A 22,386-nucleotide genomic window follows, 5' to 3' on the forward strand; every position below is an offset into this window, starting at 1 on the left:
GGAGTGTGAGACTGCCGAGGGAAGTTTATACACAAAAAATAACAAAATGGTATCTGAAAATGGTATCCTTGGCAACACAATTTCACCTTCTATTTCTCCAATTTTAATCTGCTCAAAGCAAAGCCTTTTCTCTTGCTAACTTCAACATAAAGCTTTTTTAAGATCACTAAAAATGAAGACAACCTCTCCAAAAAAAATGCTGCATGATGTTACACTATATTCACAAAATTTAAAATTTGCTCTTTCTTTGTTCACTGATTGACCAGAGCCTTATCAACAGTTTACACTAGGCTTTGGATGGCAGCTTGCTGTAAACTGCCACTTATAAGCCCTGGGCTTGTACAACTTCGTAAGGGGCTTTAGATACTGGCTTATATCCAGGGCCGGGGGGAGGTGGGGGGTGGGGGGTGTTATAACTGGAATAAAAAACCATTTTGAAACAAGGTAGCAGATTATATCGGGGGGGGAGCGGGTATAAACGGAATAAAAAAAACCTTTCGAAACAAGCAATAACAGTGTTGTCATTTACTGGTTTTTAATTAGGCTTTAAAACATCAATATTTGCAACAACATTAAATCTAACCACACGAACTAAACTAGAGGGGGCCTTATTATCGGATGTATTTTTTTATTTAAAGGTAGATGGGCCTATAACCAGGGGGGGGGGGACCTTATAAGGGAGGGGACTAATAGGCGGCAGTTTACGGCATGTAACCACTGTCATTATATTTCTGCATCGTCACTTCAAGTGCTGCTCCTGATGCCTCTATGCTGCTCAAAAAAGGGGTCCAAATTTGTGTCTCCCGCGCATGATTAGCACTAGGCACCAAAATGTTGCCACTTTGCCAAAAGCCCCAAGAAATCCAAGATTTCTTGAACTGAAATCCATTTTCCCTGGAAATGAAATCTGAAACTGATCACAAAATCTGGATTTCGGTTTTCCCAAACGAATTAATATACAAGCACAAGGTTTTACAACAAAGGAGCAGTTTTTCTTGGGTAATCTCACACAGCGCCGGTTCCCATTCTACCGTACTTTTCTTAATAATTGCTTATTGTTTATATACTTACACTGCACTGAGATGGGCACATCACTGTCTACAAATTGGAAGAGGTTGTTTTTAATCCTGTAATGATAAGTTCCAGTGTCTGATCTGTTGACTGCATGAAGTGTTATATTGGTTTCACTTTCTGAAACAATCATTACAATTCGGTTTTCATAGCCAGTCCCAGGAACCACAGTCAAGCCGCTGCCATCTGTCACCGCTATGATTGTCGACGGAAGCAATGAAAATTGTCCCTCTCTGAACGTCCCGTCTATATTGTAAGTCCATCGAAGAGTGATGTTGTCTCCCTCAATAACCGACGGATTGTCAGGCTCTTTTGTAAATACTGGAAGTGACTCTACAACACATAAAAGAGAACCATATTACTGTAAATTGATGCGTACAGGTACATGTATAAAGGACTAGTAAGCTCAAAAACTACAGAAAACAAACGCTAAACATAAGAGAAAGAGAAAAATAATAATACAAACCCGCGACATCAATAAACGGCAGTACATTCCACAACACTGTAAGCGTGATTAACGTTTTAACCATTGCACTTCCAGTTTCAGCTGAAGATATATCTTGAAAACTTTAATACGCTCCTCGGGCTCGTCACGTATTCACTCCTCCTGAAAACTAACGCTCTTAGGGTTCGTGACGCATTCATTCCTCTAAGACGCACGGAGCACAAACAACATTTGTGTACAGCGGCATGTACTAAAACCAGGAACACCGGAACACCCCCGGAACACCGGAACACCGAATTTGACGGTGTTGTTTTGTTTTCCCCTTACAGACCATGTAAGAAATTAAATGTCAATGTAATTTGTTTACCCACGTATAACGAAAGAGCTTAGAGCTCGTTATAAGGTGTACGTATATGAGATCGAATTAGAATTTAGAAGTGTTGGTTTTATGGTGTTAGGGAGGAAAACCGGAGAACCCGGAGAAAGACAAACAACAAAGTCTAGAAAGCAATTGTTGGAAGCAATCCACGGAACTGCAATAGGTGCAAAACTTGTGGCCGTTGCATTTGCAAACATCTTTATGGCCGTTATTGAAACAAAAATGATAAGTCAAAGCAAAAAAGAACCCAAAAGAATGGAAACGTTTCTCACAGTGGGACAGTGACAAAAAGGAAATTAACCTGTGCATTGAACAAACTAACAATTAAATTTACGGCCGAAATGTCAGAGAACGAGACAAGCTTTCTTGACACAATTATTTTTAAAGGAGAACGTTTCAGTAATGTATCGATCCTAATGAATTGATCCGTACGCATTACAAGCCTACTGAAACCTTTCAGTATACACATTATATCTCGAGCCATCCACTGGGAGTGAAAAGAGGTTTTATTAAAGGCGAAGCACTCAGACTACTGAGAACAAACTCTTCTAAAACAATGTTCAGTGAAGAAACTCTCTAATTTTAAATCGCGCCTCATAACGTGCGGATACCCCAACAAGATGATACAGACAATGTTATTAGAAGTCAGCTTCGTAAACAAATCTTGCCTTTTGTTACAACATACCACCAATCGGCGCGTTGATGCAAAAACATGTTGATGCAAAAATGGAACACAAAATCAGCCTTTGGTGAAAAGCATATTTAAAAATCTGCCAATTGCATCCTACAAGAGAGGACAATCTCTTAAGGACATACTCATTAGGGCAAAAATATAAGGCAGCGTACATAAAAATGTACACAACAGAACGCAGTGAGCCGTAAAGGCCGGTCATTTCGATTTATTATCGCTGTTGTAATTGGAAAAATGAAATATTCCTTTAAAAGCTACAACTTCCTTCAACGGGGGTGGTGCCTTCCTTTTTGACTCTTTATTTGTTCATTTCTTTACTTCTTTACCTGCTTATTTCTTTATTTCTTCATTTTCTTATTTCTTTCTTTCTTTATTTTTTATTCACTTTTTGTCGTGTTCCGTGGGTAAACAAATGACGTTGACATTTTATTTTTTACATGGTCTGTAATGGGAAAACAAAACAACACCGTCAAATTCGTTGTTCCGGTGTTCCGGTGTTCCGGTGTTCCGGGGTGTTCCGGTGTTCCAGAGTGTTCCGGTGTTTTGGGGTGTTCCAGTGTTCCGGTGTTCCTGGTTTTAGTACATGCCGTGTACAGCGGCTGTGTAACGAGGGGTTGAGAAAAGATAACATCGGCCTAAGGGAGGTGACGTCATCGGGTTATTCTTCGGAGCAGCCACGATCCGAGATCCGATTATACCGGAAATTGACCTGCATTCACTCTCTTTTAGTAGTAATGGCGGACGACGTCGGTGAAATAAAGCTGATAAAGACTTCGAACGTTTGTTAGGATTCGTTATGGTAGAATACAGAGTTCTTTCTACTTTCGTTTCTCGGCGTCTGAACACTGATCTCAACAATTTTACGCTCAATTTGTGGAAGAAACGTGAAACCATGAAAACAGTCAAGATTTGCTCAGGTAACATCGACCTACGGGAGGTTAACATCGACCTAAAGGAGGTTAACATCGGCCTACGGGAGGTTAACATCGACCTAAGGGAGGTATGTTTTATAGCACCACGTTTGTATCGTATGTATTATACTGGCACAATCGTACACATGGAAAGCTTATTTGCAAGCATTAAAACTTACAATCTTGCAAGGGCTTTTCTATTGACCTGAGTGTCATTTCATTTATTACCAACTCATAACATCCACCTACAGGAGGTAAACATCTACCTAAGGGAGGTTATGATTTTTATAGCACCATGCAAGTAGGTATCATAATAAGGAACGATTGACTTGAAAAAAGCTTACGAATCTTAAGAGGCTTTTGCATTTCGTGTACATGCCGTTTTAGAATAAATTTATTTATAAAGAATTATTATAATTATTGTTATTATTCTGTTTATTATTATTATTATTATTATTATTTGAAAAGCCTTTTAATCTCACTAGAATGAGATTAATGAGAGAAAAATTGCAGGTGCATTAAAATAGCATAATAGCTGTTATGATGATTAAAGGCAATTGTTTTCTTGTTGTTGTTGTTGTCATTTTTTCTTGGTTGACCCCATCAACCTGTAATTTCCACATTAAATTTTGCTAGAAGTGACTGTTTATGACTGTTGAAATGATAGATCATTTTTAAAAATATAACCCTTAATATGTCAGAATTTATGTCAATTTAATTTGTGATCACTTACAAGAGGTTTGACTGTTTGACTGCTTACTACAGTACATTAACAATATTGGTTTTATTTTATTTCTTTTCAGAATGCAATACTTAAACTGTGCAGACCACTAAAGACACTGCTACTTCAAAGACACCTATGACTCATTAATTCCTCAAAAGACATTGTGTACAACAGATGTTGTTGAACTGTTATTGTCAAGCTTGACCTCTCGTCATGTGGCAAAATTATGTAAAATTTGATATTTCAAGTTTGTAGGGTTAATTGATGGAGGATCTCCCATATAATGATGGATTTGGATGCAAATGGTCATAATTTTGTTCCTCTCTGGCAGGAAATTGTGTAGATTGGTATATATGTACCACTTAGAGTGCATAGATACAAAAATTGTGACCAACATTTTTTAGTAATGTTTAATTGGAAGAAAGATTCTTAGCCCTTTCTACAACTTAAGGACTGACAGACTCACTGCCTACTATTGTTACTGCGCATACGTTCTGCGCATCTGGAGATACTCCGGATTCCTATGGGTGGTGGCTACTATTACAGGGATATTTTTGCGCACTTTAAAACTATGCGGAGAAAGCAGAACTTAGCAAGTGATTTTGGTATCCAAAAAGAAAATTGGTGGGAAACCATTCATTTTTCAGAGATAATAAAGCTTCAATTTGGAAAAAAGCACCATACATTGCTTTGTATTTTGCTGCTTTTTAGAATAATTGTTGCTTAGTTATCTCTAAAAAATGTGGGGTTATCCCCAATTTCCTTTTTGGATTTCAATACCCACTACCAAGATCTGCTTAATTTCCCGCATAGTGATAAACTGTGCAAAAATACTTTGCTATTAGTAGGCACCGTCCTTAAGCAGTTGTGAAAAGAAATCCCAACAAATAACTGAGGGTCTTTCTTCTACTTAATCCTGATATTGAAATGAATCTTTCAAATATCCATATTCAATTACAGTTATGGTTGCTAACCTTTATGGCTATTGAGTCAAAAAGATATGACATAAAGAGCTATTATTTCGTAAGTCAACAAACCTGTACCTCAAGTAAAGGTCAAAATGAACTTGAGCCATGCCATGAACCTTTAAGTGTGCTTTTCAAAAGATCCAAATGACCACCCCTAAATGTTTTCATTTTCATGTTTTAAGCTCATGACGTGTCATTTGTTATGAAGTAAGCTCTATGCTTCTAAATACGGGTGGAACTTTGTCATAAGTTGGAGAACAAGTCAAATTTGAACAAAAAATAAATGCCTTGTTCCCCCCCCCCCCACCCCCCACATGGCATTTGACCACGTACCATGCCTTGGAAGAAGGGAATTGAATTTGGCTGGGGTAGAGAAATTGAACTGAATTTACACTGTACCTTTGGCTTGGGAGAATTTGGACTTTTCTCTTTTTTTTTTTTCTTCTTTTTGAAAACAATAATTATTGAACAACTGAGACAATATAATATATAATGCTCTTTATTCATAATAATAGTACAAGAGAGTGCATGGTAATAAGTAATAAATCGATATTGAGATGCCGAAGCCGGGGGCTTATATGGCACAATTCATGCAGGAGATTGGTGAAAATGGTGCAATTACTTTACAGTTTACAAATAAAAAAATAAATAAATAAATAGATAAATATTAATGTTAACAATAGTGGTAATAATAATATTAATAATAATAATAATAATAATAATAGTAATAATAACTCAAATGAAAAAAATTAAATAAATAACAAATAAAATATTAAATTAAGCTAAGCCGTGTATACGAGTGTTCAAAAGGACATGAATTCACAATTTGATTGGAAGTAATCTACAATTCGAGATAGTAAAAGAATTGCCTAAATCAAGAGGGTTGTCATTCCAAATTTGAGGGCCTTGTGCACGAAGTGCAAAGGCCCCTTAAGATTCATAAGCTTTCTTCAAGTCAATTCTTCCCTATTATAATACATACTTGCATGGTGCTATAAACATCATAACCTCCCTCAGGTAGATGTTTGCCTACTGTATACGTGGGTGGAATTGTTATCACTTGGTAAAAATAAAACGAAATTCAAGTCAATGATAAAAAAGCTCCTTATGGTCCCAAGTTTCCCTGCTGAAGAGTAAGCTTCTATGCCTATGAATCGAGTACACAATGTCTTTTGTGGAATTAATGAGTCATAGGTGTCTTTGAAGTAGCTGTTTCTTCATCGGTCTGTGCAGCTTAAGTATTGCATTCTGAAAAGAAATAAAATAAAACCAATATTGTTATTAAATGTACTGTAGTAAGCAATGAGAGAGTAATGTTCAATCGTCTTTTAAGGTTTCTTAATAATCATAACATTCTCTCTGACAATCAGTATGGTTTTCCCAAGCATCACTCCACCGCTAGCGCTTATGCTCTTGCTTGTTTATATGAAAAAATCTCTTCTGGCATCAACAGTGTCAAAGGCTTTGGACAAGTCTATAAAAATACCAACTGTGCATTCCTTATTGTCAATTTGACAATAAGGAATGCACAGTGTTGGTATTTTTATAGACTTGTCCAAGGCCTTTGACACCGTTGATCATAACATTTTGATTTCAAAATTAGAGCATTATGGTGTTCGTGGCACTTCACTTAGAGGGTTCTTAGTGGGTTCGAAAGCTATCTAAGCAATAGACAACAATATGTGGAATTTAATGGTGTCAGTTCGGAGTCTTGCAAAATTAAGTGCGGGGTGACTCAGGGTTCTATACTAGGTCCCCTACTCTTTCTACTCTTTATAAATGATCTGTGTAACGTGTCAAAGGTCGTGGATTTTATTCTTTTTAATAATAATAATAATAACAATAATAATAATAACACAGTCGGACCTCTATTAAGCGGCCACCCTGGGGACTTTGAAAACTGGCCGCTTAATAGAGGTTTGGCCGTTTAATAGAGGTACAACATAAATTGGGTAGAAATGACAGTCAACGTAATTTTATTGCCTCTATATAGCAAAACGTTTGTTAAAAAGTGAACAGATGTGAAGATAAATAAAAAATCATTGAAACAAAACATTAAGTGCCCTGTATTTGCGCATTTCAAGTCCGGGCAAAGTTCTAGCTCTAACACAGAGAGCATGTAGTCGATAAGTACAATATTTTTTAGTGTTGAGTATATACAGAAAAATTTCAAATCTATGTCACAACAGTCTGTAAAAATTTTAGCTCAAAATATTTCACTTTCATATTATCTGTCACCATTTCGCTTGAAAAGATAATTTGCTGGCCGCTTAATAGAGGTAGACAAACAATAAATACTAAACTTGCAACAGCAAAAAGGTGGCCACGGCCGCTTAATAGAGGTGGCCGTTGAACAGAGGTATCGAATACAGCATTTTACTGACAAATAATTTGGGACTTTGGAAAGTGGCCGCTTAATGGAGGGTGGCCACTTAATAGGTGGCTGCTTAAAAGAGGTCTGATTGTAATAATAATAATAATAATTTAATAATAATAATCTTTATTAAAATATTCCACACAAATTGCTTTTTACAAGTTAAAAGTATATAAAAAAGAGCTATTGAAAACCAAATTACAATTCATTTCGATTAAAAAAGAAAATATTTTCAAGCAAAATTTCAGTAATAATTTTTTTTAAATATTCGATTGCGAAAAAAAAAGAAACGGAGTCTACTTTCAAACATAATGTTTTTGTAAAGTAAAAGAAAAAAAAATGTCATGAAGTTTTTAAAAAAATGAAATTCGGCATTTTAAAATCAGTTCCACTTGATAAAAAGAAAAGAAAAAAACATAAACAAAATACGCATCTCTCAAATGGCCCCTTTTGCAGTTTCAATTTCAATGTCCCCGTTCTTGGTGTCACGTTGAATTCTTCGTAATGTCTAGAACCTCTAAGACACATGAGTTTAACATTGCGAATGAAATTCGGCTTCTGATCCATGACAATGGTTTTGGCATATCGTTCCCCTTTCTTGATAATAACAATAATAATAATAATAATAATAATAATAATAATAATAATAATAATAAAAATAATGAAAATAATAATAATAAATTTTTATAAACAAATTTATTCTAAAACGGCATGTACACGAAGTGCAAAAGCGTCTTAAGATTCGTAAGCTTTCTTCAAGTCCATCCTTCCTTATTATAATACCATAACCTTCCTTAGGTAGATGTTTACCTCCTGTAGGTGGATGTTATGAGTTTGTAAAACTGAAAATTATGAAATTCAAGTCAATGATAGAAAAGCTCCTTATGATCCCAAGTTTCCCTGCTAGAGTGTAAGCTTATATGCGTGTATGAATTGACTATTATAAAACATAAACTATAAAATGTACACTGTAGGCTACTCTACCTCCCTTAGATGTTAACCTCCTGTAGGTGGATGTTATGAGTTGGTAATAAATGAAATGACACTCAGGTCAACGATTAGAAAAGCCCCTGCAAGATTGTAATTTTTTTTTTTTTTTTTTTAGTTTTAATGCTTGCAAATAAGCTTTCCATGTGTACGATTGTGCCAGTATAATACATACGATACAAACGTGGTGCTATAAAACGTACCTCCCTTAGGTCGATGTTAACCTCCCGTAGGCCGATGTTAACCTCCTTTAGGTCGATGTTAACCTCCCGTAGGTCGATGTTACCGGAGCAAATCTTGACTGTTTTCATGGTTTCACGTTTCTTCCACAAATCGAGCGTAAAATTGTTGAGATCAGTGTTCAGACGCCGAGAAACGAAAGTAGAAAGAACTCTGTATTCTACCATAACGAATCCTAACAAACGTTCGAAGTCTTTATCAGCTTTATTTCACCGACGTCGTCCGCCATTACTACTAAAAGAGAGTGAATGCAGGTCAATTTCCGGTATAATCGGATCTCGGATCGTGGCTGCTCCGAAGAATAACCCGATGACGTCACCTCCCTTAGGTCGATGTTATCTTTTCTCAACCGTAACGAGGAAGCGTTCTAGTCGTATCCCAGTGTTCCTCTGTAACCGCCATACCGGGGTAATTGAGCACGCAAGGCACCCACTTCTAGTGGATGTGAAAGCGGGGGGGGGCCGGCCTGGAGGAACTGTACTGAGAATCAAAGGCTCCTGTGAGCCAACTCGTGAATGCAGATGACACAGTAAAATTTAGACGGCTACGGAAACTTCCTTGAAAGCTAAAAGAAATTATATCTTTGCCCGATTATGTAACGAAAAATAACCATTCTTGTACTAAAATGATTGTCATATTATTCTGTACAGATTGAATAAGCCGATAATTCTGATGCGACGATTAAAAAAAATCACGTGTTTTTTTTATTGAAAGTTCATAGAGGAACGCCATATGCAGCTACGTCATGGAAATTCGTGTCTGATAGTCCGGGGCTACTGGATTTTGCGATCGGGCTAGTGGATTCTGACCATCACTTGCCCGATGGGCAAGTGGGAATTAAAATTACAAAATTACTGTAGGGCATACTTTTTTTTAACTTCTAGGTAGATTTCTGTGTTTTAAGCCGATCTCACAAAAGGAAATCTGTTCAACAAAGTATCGCATTTCATTTCATGCCCGACATAAATGCGTGAAATTTTTCCTTTGGAGTTCAGTCCACGCAATCCTCAAGTAAAAATAATGAAATATGACAAGCTCTTGCTAAATAAGAATTATTTATCAACCGCGTCCTTTTGGTTTCCCATAAATTGCCAGTTGTAAATTGCGAAAATGAAACATTTTTTCCCTTTGAAACCTCTATGAAAGCTGACAACATCTTAAAGTGTTCATTTCACCAGAAATTCGCGTAATTTTGTTTACGACGTCACTGATGCGTGACTTGGCACTTTCCGCTTTCTCACGCATTCTTCCTGACTAAAACGATTCAGTTAGTTCAATCGCGAAGGGAGTATGGGTTAAAAAATCAGTGAGGCCTACAATAAATAAGGCCACCAGTGCTAAAGGTAAAAGCTCTAAAAACGGTGAGGGTAAAACGGAAAGAGTTTGTGGAATGGTATGTGGAATGGCGTGCGGAATGGCATAATTATGCGAAATACGATTTACGTGGGGACTAAATTAACTGAAGAGCGCATCCTGTTTTCGCGCCAATTTTATAAGAGCAGCAGTTTTTCGATGTTGCGGACTACTTTACAGTCAACCCAGGTCACGTGAACGCGTGAACGATATTTTTGAATTTTGAACGGAATTTTGAAATTTACATGTCAGTTTCGAAAATCGCCAACGAGATTTCAGAGTTCCCGTATAAATTTCCCTAGCTTATTGACGGTATAAAGCTATGAATTTTTCTTTACATTGCAAAATTGAATATTTCAAGAATAACAATTGTTTCCCAAGAATTTTGAATCTTTTTTTTCAGTTAATGCGTCTTTTTCGGAACGATTTCCAGGGCATAATGAGGTTGACAGGCCTACGCGACTCTCGTGTGCGTGTTTAGCCTAAATAAGAGTTTTGCCCTCACGCAGGTTATGTCTTCCAAAAAACACCCTTTTCTCTATGAAAAGAGCGGTGCTCCCGGTAAAATTTTCTCTTAGCGCTGGATTTTCTTCTTATTAAATGCCATCTATGATTTGGAGGATTTACGCGATAGACACTGAACAAAGCCATGTGTTTAACTGTCGCATGTGTTGTAATTGATCTCAAAGGTCATTTTGACCTCTTGTTGTTACGTTTCCGTTTAGCGACTGTCGTTCTTATGCCGTTTGTGGCATTTAGTTTAGGCTTGGTATGGCTCATTTCAGTGCGTCTGGTGACAGTATAGCCTCTCTTTTTATCGTGGTAAGGATAGGATTTGAACCGTGTAATAACTATACATTATCTTGCAGCTTTTGTCAGATTGCCGGGCCCGGCTATTTGCTTTTGTTGCAAGATGCTGTGCTTCTTATCACGGTAATTTGTCTCTTGATCCGTTCTTAAGCATTGTAGCTTCTTTGAAAGCTATGCAATGCGTTAAATTGAGGGCTAAAGGCCGCTTAAGTTACGGCTGTGTGTTTTGTTGTCGCTCCGCTAAGCTCTGTAACTGTGAGGTTTGTGTTGCGGGAGCCTCCTGTGTTTACGTGCTCTGGCCAGGGGCTGCTTCTAGTCCTTCGGCCGTAAGTAAATTCTGTTGCATTTAAGGCAATGGTCAGGCAAGACCGCGGTTTCGATCCTAATCTTGTGGATCTCATCAGTTGCCGATTCTTCAGAAATGATAGAGATGAGTTCTCGGTATCATTTCAACAAACGCGCTCTCTTGTCAAATTATAAACCCATGGTTCGGATCGAAAACCCTGCAATTCAATTGGCTCCTTGGTTTTAGCCAATCTGGTGGCTGTGAGTTCGATCCATGGTGGGGCTAAGCTTGACGCTGTGTTTTCTATGATGGCTAAAACGTTAAATTTTGTACATGAATTGCCATTTTGTTCGCGGATAGGTGTTTCCCGGTAGAACTGTGCATATGTGTTGCAGCATATAGCTCACGTCGGACATTACAAAGAGAAATTCGAATGTTCATTTCACTCTTGGAAACACTGTTCGCGCGTGACCTGGGTTGACTGTAAACAACCAATCAACAGATCGAGGATTAGAAAATATACGCCTGGGATAGAACATGTCTGATCGCTGGTTAGGAAGTGAGAGTAAAGAAATCGATGAAGTTTCGCATTCAAGGAACTAAGAATAAATTAAATTTCTAGTTGACAAAAAGAACGTGGCAGCGAGTAGCCTAGACAAAAAGCAACACCAGACTGGAGAAATAACATCAGTCCAAGGCCAAAACTATATGTGAGAAATTTTAAATTTCAACTCGGTCATTTTATCAGACTCTTTGACGGTTATAATTTGTACAACTCATGGGAAAAATATGTTCTACTTTTTCTCACCTTACATTTTCGGCAGGTCTATTCCGGGGGTGGGGGTGAGAGGTGGGGGGTGGGGGGTGAGGGGTGAGGGGTGAGGGGTGAGGGGTGGGGGGTGAGGGGTGAGGGGTGAGGGGTGAGGGGTGAGGGGTGAGGGGTGGGGGTGAGGGGTGAGGGGTGAGGGTGGGGGGTGAGGGGTGGGGGTGGGGGGTGAGTTTAACAGACGTGGATCTAGACTCTCATATACTCTCATAGACTCATATATGTTGACATTTGCTACCATGTTACTCTCCAAAGTCTCACGACGTTACGGCTGCACCACGTAACTCAATTTACATACATTGTGTATGTCAATACTTTGACATTTGCAACCATGTTACTCTGCCAAAGTCCCACGAAGTTACGGCTAAATCTTCAGATGATAGGCCACCCTCTTATTTTTTCAAGTAAATAACTAGAGACCCATGCCTTAATTTTCTTGAGGGGGATACAAGTCAAGATGTAATCCATGCAGGTTATTTTCACGGTATCATATTGGTGCGAGCGAAAACTGAAAAAAAATTACATAAAAATAGAAATGTCATCGTAATTGCATGCAGCAAAGGACGGAAATTTCCCCCTGTGCATCCTCGTTCAGTATAGTTCCGCTTGTAAGCACCAACATGACTACAGTGAATACCACCACTAACATGAGATTCGTTGGCTTGTGTACATTATTAAATGAATTATTCGCGACAAGTGAATTTCGAGATTTTGAAGTGTACATCGCAGCACTTGACTTTGGCCAATTTTCTAAAGGCTTGCACGGCAAGTCACTTAATTTAATTTTCGTGACTGAATTTTCCCGTTTTCACGAAATATGCAAAATTAGAAAGTGTGGCAAAAAATTTATGTGCTAAGTTTGTTTTTTGAATTGAATTGATAATTTTATCGTCAGCTGTAATTGTTTGTGCCACTGAAGTCCCACTACACGTTACTTCAGCTGTATTTACGCACGTCCGTTAAAAATTTTAAGGACCAATCTTATCAGCGGCCAACCTCAAGCTTTACTCAGTTGGACGATTCGACAATTGAAATGCCTTAATCGGCAACGGCAAATACACTAGAGCTTATTGTAGTGAGAGTTATCTCTCGAATATAAGTGATACCAGCATATTTTAGTTACTAAAAACATGTTTGTTGTTTATTTTTATGTTCCGTTTTCTATTAATGGAACTCTGATTACAAGGAAGGGAAAAACGGAAATCTGAAATTGAAAGAAATTATAAACTGAAGGCAGTGAACTTTTTTCTTTCTTTTTTCTCTGATCCTAGAGAGGATTAGAAATGAAGATTCGAAATGTAACATGCTCAAATCCCAAATACAAACGAGAAAAGGGAAAAACATCTTTTCCCTGCCCACCAAAAATAAAAAGGGGAGGGGAGGGGGGGTGAAGGAAGGAAACTGCTAACTAGTTAAAGTAACGATTCAACAAAACCAGTCTAGATTCCGGTTTTTCACAAGCCACTTTGGCAAATTCATAAAAGTTAATCCAGATTATTTACAGTTACAGTTGTGTTGCAGTTTTAAGATTCCGAATTAATATGAGAGTAGAGGGTTCATATCTCAAGAGCAGAACGTTTGTTTGTGTAATGACAATAACGACATTTGTAATTGTATCATGACAATAGCGACATTTAGTAGTATTGACGCTTGCTCCACTTAGTATCATTGACAAACCAGCCTAACAACCGGTTTTTCGAAGGCCATATGGTAAATGATTAACCAGGGAGAGTTAATCTAGTTTATTTGTATATATAAAGTTACAGTTTTGTTACACTTTGAAGAATTTTAAAAAACCAATATGACGTCAGTTGTATCATTTAGTCGATCCAAGATCCAAGATCTTACGAGTCTCAAACAAAAAAGCAATACAATAAACGATAGCCACAGTTTGGATTACTTTTATGTGTTTGTCGAACTCAATAATGTTAAGGTGGATCGCAGATCCCCACAGCTCGCGCCATGAACAAATTAAACGTACCCTCACCCCCGAACTCGTGATTTCGTGTGAGATTGCAGGATGTTCGTTTATCACGTATATGAGAGTCTAGATCCACGTCTGTTAAACTCACCCCCCACCCCTATTCCCCACCCCTCACCCCCCACATATCCGTCTTTAATTAAGGTCTTTCAGTGCCAGACGTCCCAACCTAAAATGAGATTTAAAGACGAAAAAGCCCTAGAGCAAAAAAGCAGATGACAAGTATGGTGTCTAATTATCGACACTGGTTGTGTGAAAGGTTGTGAAACTATTCTTATTACAAACGCATTCTGGTCAAATTGTTGTTCATTTTCCCGCTCATGATAAATGAATCATCGATCATACAGGGTATGAGAATTGATCTTTTACCGAGGGTTTAAAAAAAAGAAAAAAATGTTTATTATTTGCCCTCGGCAGGCCCGTAGCAAGGATAAAGTAACTAGGGGGGCCGAGCAAAATGGTTAAACAAAACTACTCTCCCCCCCCCCCCCCACCCGGCCCGTCACCCCAAAAAACAGACAGATCAGGGAGTTTAAGATGCAACGAGAACAGAAACAAAGCAGTAGATTTAGTAAGCAAATCAATAACTTTGCACCTGCGTCACACTTTTTGGTACATTTCTTTGCCGTTTTTTTTTTACGCGGACTACCACGTGAAATTTCCTAATTTCACGTTTGAAGGAGGACGTAAACAAATGAGGACAAATTTTTCTTTCTCTTTTTAAATTTGGAATCGGGCAGTGAGAATCCGACTGCAGGAAAATTTTGCTCTTGAGAGGGCATATTTGTGTGGCTTTCGACAACGCGCGAATACTAAATTGTTGTAAACTAAGGGCATTTATATAGCTATCAATGAGCGGATGTCTTAGAAAACAAGTAGTTTATTTCAACAGCTTTCACGGTTTGAGATTGGTTAATTTCGATCCACTTTGGTTCTTATTTCCGATTCACAAGGTAGGAGTGCCTTCGTTGCCGTTGTATATAAAAACAAACTGTTATCGAACGAAACTGATAGGTAGTAAACAAATTATTGAAGGTTGTGAAAAGGCACTTGCAGCATCAGAGTTCAAGACTGATTGATCAGTGCACATTAATCTGTTTTAATTATCATTTTTGGCACATTGTTTTTTAACTTCCAAAAATTCTGAGGGGGGGGCTCAAGCTCCCCCTGCCCCTCCCCCTGCTACGGGCCTGCTCGGTAAAGGATCAATCAGACTTCACGCTGCCACGTTATTTTTGTCAACCGAAGTCGCAAGGAGCCTAAAGTGAACATGTAATTTAATTTACTACGGATTTACTCATAGTTCCTTGAATGCGAAAACTATAAACAGTTTTCATCGTTTTCTTTACCCTCACTTCTTCCAAATCAACAATCAGACGATCAAACCCTTTTTATTTAGCAAGAGTCCGCAGCATCAAAAAAGCTGCTGCTCTTATAAAATTGGCGCGAAAACATAACGCGCTCTTCAGTTAATTTATTTCCCACGTAAATCGTATTTCGCATAATTATGCCATTCCGCACGCCATTCCACATACCATTCCGCAAACTCATTCTACCTTTTACCCTCACCGCTCTAAAAAGCGTCTTGTTTATTCAAAGTCCATGCCGGCAATTACTTTTAAATTAATTTTTTTTTTTAATTCAATTATTTCTAAATCTTAAAAGACACCGATTTTTGTGGAAAAAAAACGAAAAAACCTTTAACTTTGCTCAGATTCAACGAAAAATCTCCATTCTTACACTAAAATGAATTGTCAAATTATTCTCTACAGAATGAATGAGAGAATTCTGATGCGTCGTGAAAAAAAATTTTCACGTTTTTTTTTTTTTTCACTAATTGAGTTTACGACCCCGGACTTTCTGAAAAACTGAAAAAACTTGTAACTTTGCTCAGATTGAACGAAAAATCTCCATTCTTGCAGTAAATGATCGTCAAATTATTCTCTACATATTGAATGAGAATTTCCTGATGCGCCGTGGACAAAAAATGTTCGCGTGTTTTTCCACTAATTGAATTTAAAACTCATTCACTGCGTACGCCCGACGCGGGCTCTGGGAACGAGATTGCGACAGAACCGAACGACCAACCAAGTCAACAGCCAGCTATCGCTATAACTCGTTCATTGCGCTACGCGCATTCACGAGTTAAAAACTGGGGCAGCCAAGGGCCATACTCAAGACAGAGGGCACAGTTGTTCCCAATACGCTCCGACCTGAATCAATTTTTATTTTCTCCGCAAGGAAACAAGGCCTAGGTCTTGGAACAAATCCGCCCGGCCGTGGGCAAGATCGAAAAGTCCCCCCCGCTGCTGGAACCTATCAGATTGCATGATCGGCATGATTTACAGAATTCCACTCTTCTCGCCTGCATTGACTCTAAACAGAACAAAAATAAAAGATTGTTACCAGATTAAAATACGTAGAAAGGATTAATACTGGCTCAAGAAACGCCAAATTCAAACGTTTTGCGGTAAAAAAACACTTACAAACGTTTCGGCCTAAGGGACCGGTCATTATTTATCGCCTGGGGGGGGGGGGGGGGTCGGAGTATTTAGGGGGGGATCACATGGTTTTTTTAAGACCTTTAGGGGGGATCAGCCGTAATTGACAATTATAATGGGGGGGATCAGACCAAAAAAAAAAAAAAAGGAATTTTAGGTCGCGCCTGGACCCCGGGTGAGTGCATTTGTAAATACTTTGGTAGGATTTGCCGCTAGGACTCTAAACCCCCAACCATATATTCAAGACCACGTTCAGTTGTATTTTGTATTACACTAGAAATACGTGACTCGCAAAACCTCGCGAAGCTGGGGCTGGGTGGAAAACCCTTTTTACTCGTACTGTAGCATCAAATGAGGAGATTAAAAGGGGCATAGGATTTTTTTTATGAGCGTGGTCTTTTCGTAGTTCCACAGGCTAGTTTGCGGTTGAAAATCTATTTCTGACGCGACGTAATGTACAACGGGCGTGCAGCGCTGTCGTGTTCGATGAATTTATTTCCCACGGAAAATTATTTTACCGCGGCCACAAACGCGTAATTTCTTCAATGCAATCTTTCACAAAAAAGATTTCTAAAAGAAAGGGAAAATATTCTGGAGAGATAGTTCTGTATCCAGTGAATATTGATGAACGTTGCAGTTGAAATTTGATCATGCACGCATATTTTTTCCAATCAACACGGTATGCAAATTTTTTTCAGACGACGCCAGACAGTCTGACGTCATTCATACTTTGTTTGCGCACTGTTGCCAGGCAGCAGCACGGACACCTTCACGGAAAAATATAAACATATATATAAATATATGTTCGGCTCGAATTCGCACGGCTTAGCTCCCGAGCGCGGCCTTCGACGGGCCTTCGGCCCGACAAATTTATTTACCTCGCTTCGCGAGGAATAAACTTTATTCTAGCCCAGACACAAGACCCAAACCCTTTTACAGACCCTCCATTTTGTAAAAAAAAGTATCACTATCGTAGTCTAACATACACGTTGTTAATCAGGCACGATCTATTGAAATTAGAAAGGTAATCAAGATTTTGAGAATGGAATACTTACAATTGCTCAAAATTGTTTCATGACGTTTCGGTTTGTTTTATAGAGAATCGTAATCTAAAATCATAATCGTTCATTATTTTAATACGCGGCCGAATGAAAACAACAAATAAAAAAGTGTTTATTTTGGTGAGGCTGTATCTTGTTCCGCTTCCGTGTCAGAATCTTCGGCAGCCCTCTCCACTGGCTCTTGCACAGTCTCCACGTCAGATTCATCGGAATCCTCGCCCGAACTTGACCCTCTTTCAGCACCATTACTGCTATTCTCTTCGTTCATTCTGGCCACTACCACTTTCAAATTGCGTGCCAGCTCTGTTTCAAACACGCCTCTTTCCAAAAGCCATAGCAGAGGATCCAGGTGGAGACGCTTGACAAATCTCGCAGTGAATCCTGCATTAATACTTGAGACACATTTGTAAGTATTCTTTTCGAGTGAATCGAAAACCTCTTTAGCTACCTCTTTTGAGGTAAGTTTTTCTAGGAGAATTGCTGCTCGCTGACGTAACCTTTTCTCCTTGATTTTTTTCACTTTTCTCTTGTTTTCTTTTTTTCTTCGGGATAGGCCGTTGTTCCCCATGGGAGATGGGAACTTTCTCTTCAAGCTCATGAGGGTGGTCGTGAGCGCATTGGAGGCTTTCTGTAGCTCTTGGTGTAAGGCCTTCACTCGCTCTTGAGCTTCCTGGAAATATTTGAGCTCATCACTCATCAAACGGCCTTAAAGTATGCTCTTATGTATAAAGGTTCTTTCGTCTGTTGTCGATAAATGAGAGCAAATCGGCTGCTGAATTAAAGGCCTCATTGACAGTGGTCAAGGAGGACTCACACTTCGCGACATCACCACTGCCCTTACATCCATCCACGCCTGACATGAACTTCGTGATGTTTTGGCACACTCCCCAATTCTCGTTTCTAAGCAAGTTGTTTTCTTTATCGGAAAGGGCTTTTATCTTTGTGTTTAACTGCCAACGCATTTGCTGTTGCTCGAGGAGATACTGTTTGAAACCGGCTTGTTTACTCACGAATGAAGATTCATAAATCTGCGGTACAACACTATTGTAGAATTTCAGCCTTTCTGTGTGTGGGTTGGGAAGGAGATATTTTTCCCACGGCTTCTTTTCTGGTGCTGAGTCGTTCCTCGGGACTTGTAGCTGCCCGGAGCGTCCAAATGACAAAATCGCCTGCTTGCGCTTCTTGGGAGCACTGGCGGACGTAACACCTACCGATCACATTATAAATGTTTGTTAAGGATTGCGTTACAAATTATGCACCATGTTGCCTTACGTTTTTTGTTCATGGCTAGACTGCAAGCAGTCCCTTTCTGAATAGTCGAGAGGTCGCGCGAAATAGCCAAGCGCGACAAAACTGGAGCAAACGAGCGGAGGGAGGGCTTGGGGAGAGGCGTTAAAAAGGGGAAAGGAAAAGAAAGGGACTGCGCTCTTAGCTGTAACCGATGCGTTCAGGGTAACTCCGCCCACAATTCGTTAAACTCATTAAAAATCCAATTTAGTGAACGACAGCTAATAAATAACAACTCAACATTGTTATTCAATCACCAGAATATAGGAGCGAAGAGGAAGAATCGCCGAGCTTGGGCATTGATCCAAGCGTCTTTGAAAAGCCAAAATCTCTAGAAGTTGTGGTGCATTTGAATTTTTCTTCGAGGCTTAGAGTAAAAGAAAAAGACCACACAAACGCCCGAAGTGTAATTAAGAACGTGGTACAGGACAACTGGAAAGCTGTTGTTAATATCATGTTTAAGCATCCTGCGGTGAATTCTGCCGACAAAGCTTGTTCCGCGGATGCGAAAATTACATTGTACTAGTTGGCACCAATGTCTTTTAATAATTTTGGGATCTTGTCGAAGGCAACTGCTTTTAAACCAAAGTCATTTGACTGCAACTGGTCTTCGATAATACTGCGAAGCGGAACAACAACCACGATCGAAGCCGTGATGGCAAAGTTTTCGCTATTTAATACAAAGCTTTGATATATAATGGATTTCCCGAAACCAGTGGGAAGAACGGCCATTACATCTTTTCCTGACAAGAGCGCTTCTACTGCTAGCTTTTGTCCCTCTTTAAGAACTAAGCCGCCGACTTGATCGCTTAAATTTACGAAGACATCGCTGCTACTCTCTTTCACGACTGAAACCGTTTCCGTAGTGATCTGAAGTGTTGACATCAAACGTGTGAAGAAGTTAATTACACATCAAACTTGTTTGACAGCAGCTATTGTTTATGGACCAATCGGAATTTTCCGTTGCTGGAGCGACGGGAAATTCGAACGCGTTTGTTACAGTTAGCAGCGCAGTCCCGAATCTCGTACCCAGAGTCTTCAGGCTTTTTGGTCAGCGGGGCAACGCCGGGAAGACTCTGGGGACATCAAATTTTATTACCACAGGATTTCTGCGGTAAAACAATGGAAACCGTTACGGAACAGCCAATCAAAAAAATTGAATTTTTTCGATGTCCCCAGAGTCTTCCCGGCGTTGCCCCGCTGACCAAAAAGCCTGAAGACTCTGGGTACGAGATTGCGCAGTCCCTTTCTTTTCCTTCTCTCCCCCGGTCTCTTCTCATTTATTTCTCCTCGCTCCAGTCTCGCTGCGCTGTGAGCGCATCATCTCGACTGACCAGAAAGGGACTGCTTGCAGTCTAGTTCATGGCTGGTTTGAAGCACAAGCCAATTATTTTATAGAGGCCTTCAAAATAATCATCTAAGAAACGATAACTCAATACCTTCACTGCTTGTTCCTCTTTGCTTTGATTCGCCTTGTATCTGAGCGAAGAAACGCCTCAGACGGCGAGTTTGTATCTTCGTTAGTCCAATGTCTCGCTCAAGAGTTTCGTCATCAACGTCCAGGAAATGCTCGACCTTTGCAACACCAATTTGTTTAAAATTGTCTGTGTAATTGCTCAAGTCAGCTTTTGTTAAAAGATAGTCAATTTCTTTATCCACTAAAAAAATAATGAAAGCAAATCAGCGCAATTAAACGAGTTCTGTGCCCACGTTTCGGCTAAAGGTAGGTTTTATATGTTTTAAAATATGTAAAAAATAAAGTTAAAGTTCATATGTCACAACGATGTTAGTTAATAGTACGTCACAACAACAAAGCATTATTTAATAAGCGCGCTGAGAAGATTTCCCGACAGTTGGACTTCAGACATTGTAATTGAGCAAGAATGGAAGATATGACAGAAAAGCTTAGCAATCTGGACGATAATGGTGATCAGCTTGGAAAGCATTTGGATTTAAGTGATGGAAGTCAGGGCCGTACATAGCGCGGGGGCAGAGGGGGCAGCTGCCCCCGCCAGGAAAACTCAATTTGTTTCTAACATCACACTGATCACAACAAAATCGACTAATTGACTGAAAAAATATTCCTTCAATGTGAATTCCAAATAATTATTTTGGAAAATCTTTTGAGGCAAAAGCCAGTACCGGTTTTCTTATGAAAATAATGATTTTGTCAGTTTGTGCTGCCTATGGTTTAGAATTTGGTGTGTAAATAAAGACTGACAAGCCTACGCCACTTTCTGGCGCGTGTTTTAGTCTTTTTAAATCTAGGTTATACAAGTATTTTTTTTTTAGAGATAAATTGGTTTTAAAAGCCTGCCCTGCTCGCAAGTATTTGTAGCGGGTTTGGATTTAACCACCATATGTTCATCATCCGACAGCTCATTTGCGCCTAATGATTTTTGAGTTTCCTCTTTTGAATTCTGTAGCCGCTGCTAATTACACACAGCTCTCTACTTTATCACTTTATTCGAAAACTTCACCATTCCAAACACATCCCGACGGTAAACAAATCCGTTCCAGAACGGTTCTTGAAAGACAAAGATTAAATAAAAGATGTTAAAAAATACTACAAGTAACGACATGAAATAAGCAACTGAGAAACAATAGAAAATGAACGACTAACATAAGAACGTACCATATCGGTGATTTTACAGAAAATTAACCAGGACGAAAAAAAAAAACCGGCCAAACACAACTTTACAACACTGAAAATGATGCGCACACTAAAAACTTATGCAAAGAAAACTGGCTTAAAAAGTGTAAAGGGAGTGACAGAAAGGCTATTTACATACATAATGATCTATAAAGGTGTGGGGGCGAAAGGTATGAAAGACGTAGCATAAACAAATAAAACAAAAGTAGGTGTAAATTAGGCGCGCACAAAAAGCTATAACTCGCTGTAACAAATTATCTTCCTTTTGAATATGACCTCTTATTCCGTGTGTTCAACGACGGTGTTTTTATGTCACATAGGGCATTTCAGCTGGGTTTGGCTTGGCTCTTTTAAGTGCTTGATAGTTTTAACTGCCTTCCTTGTTGTGTAATGTTAGGACAGGAATTAATCATTGCTTGTATCATGCAATGACCTTCGTTCTGTAATTGTTGCAATGCCGGGCCCGACTATTAGTGTTTGTCACAAGGAGTTGTGTTTCTTGGCATTTTTTGGTTCTCTAGTAATCGTTGTAGCGTGTTATAGAGCTATGCAACGTGTCACAGTAATACTGAAAAGGCTTGAATTGTATTTAAATAACGACTGTGTTTTTGCAAATGCCTCGCTCCACTGATATAGTGCGTTTGTCAGGGGCACCCAACGAAAGTTTTCTCTGAAATCCTTTGAAACGCAATTTTAGTCTACCTGGGGTACCTTTAAAGCTCTGTAGGTACATTTTAGGCCGCGCTATAATATTTTTATCTGTTCGGTAGTTCTAGGGGAGCTTGAGTCTTTTCGAAATTAGTAGGGCATCTTTGTCCATTTCTCGAAAACCTTAGGT

The 22,386-nt window shown here is 39.0% G+C and overlaps 1 protein-coding gene and 2 long non-coding RNA genes across 3 annotated transcripts in view; 1 reads left to right on the forward strand and 2 right to left on the reverse strand.

The window, feature by feature from the left end:
• The window catches only part of LOC146457874 (hemicentin-1-like), a 289,647-nt gene that overhangs the window by 158,284 nt on the left and 108,977 nt on the right, over positions 1–22,386 (reverse strand). The window lies entirely within an intron of this gene.
• On the forward strand, positions 3,201–4,598 carry LOC146457884 (uncharacterized). The gene is made up of 2 exons (XR_014858352.1): positions 3,201–3,586; positions 4,301–4,598. It is a non-coding gene; the product is annotated as an uncharacterized LOC146457884 (long non-coding RNA).
• LOC146457885 (uncharacterized) lies at positions 4,743–9,115 on the reverse strand. The gene is made up of 2 exons (XR_014858353.1): positions 8,754–9,115; positions 4,743–6,437 (listed from the first exon to the last, which is right to left on the reverse strand). It is a non-coding gene; the product is annotated as an uncharacterized LOC146457885 (long non-coding RNA).

This window comes from Pavona decussata, unplaced genomic scaffold (assembly GCF_977016875.1).
Source record: "Pavona decussata unplaced genomic scaffold, jaPavDecu1.1 SCAFFOLD_236, whole genome shotgun sequence".
In the NCBI taxonomy this organism is placed as follows: domain Eukaryota; kingdom Metazoa; phylum Cnidaria; class Anthozoa; order Scleractinia; family Agariciidae; genus Pavona; species Pavona decussata.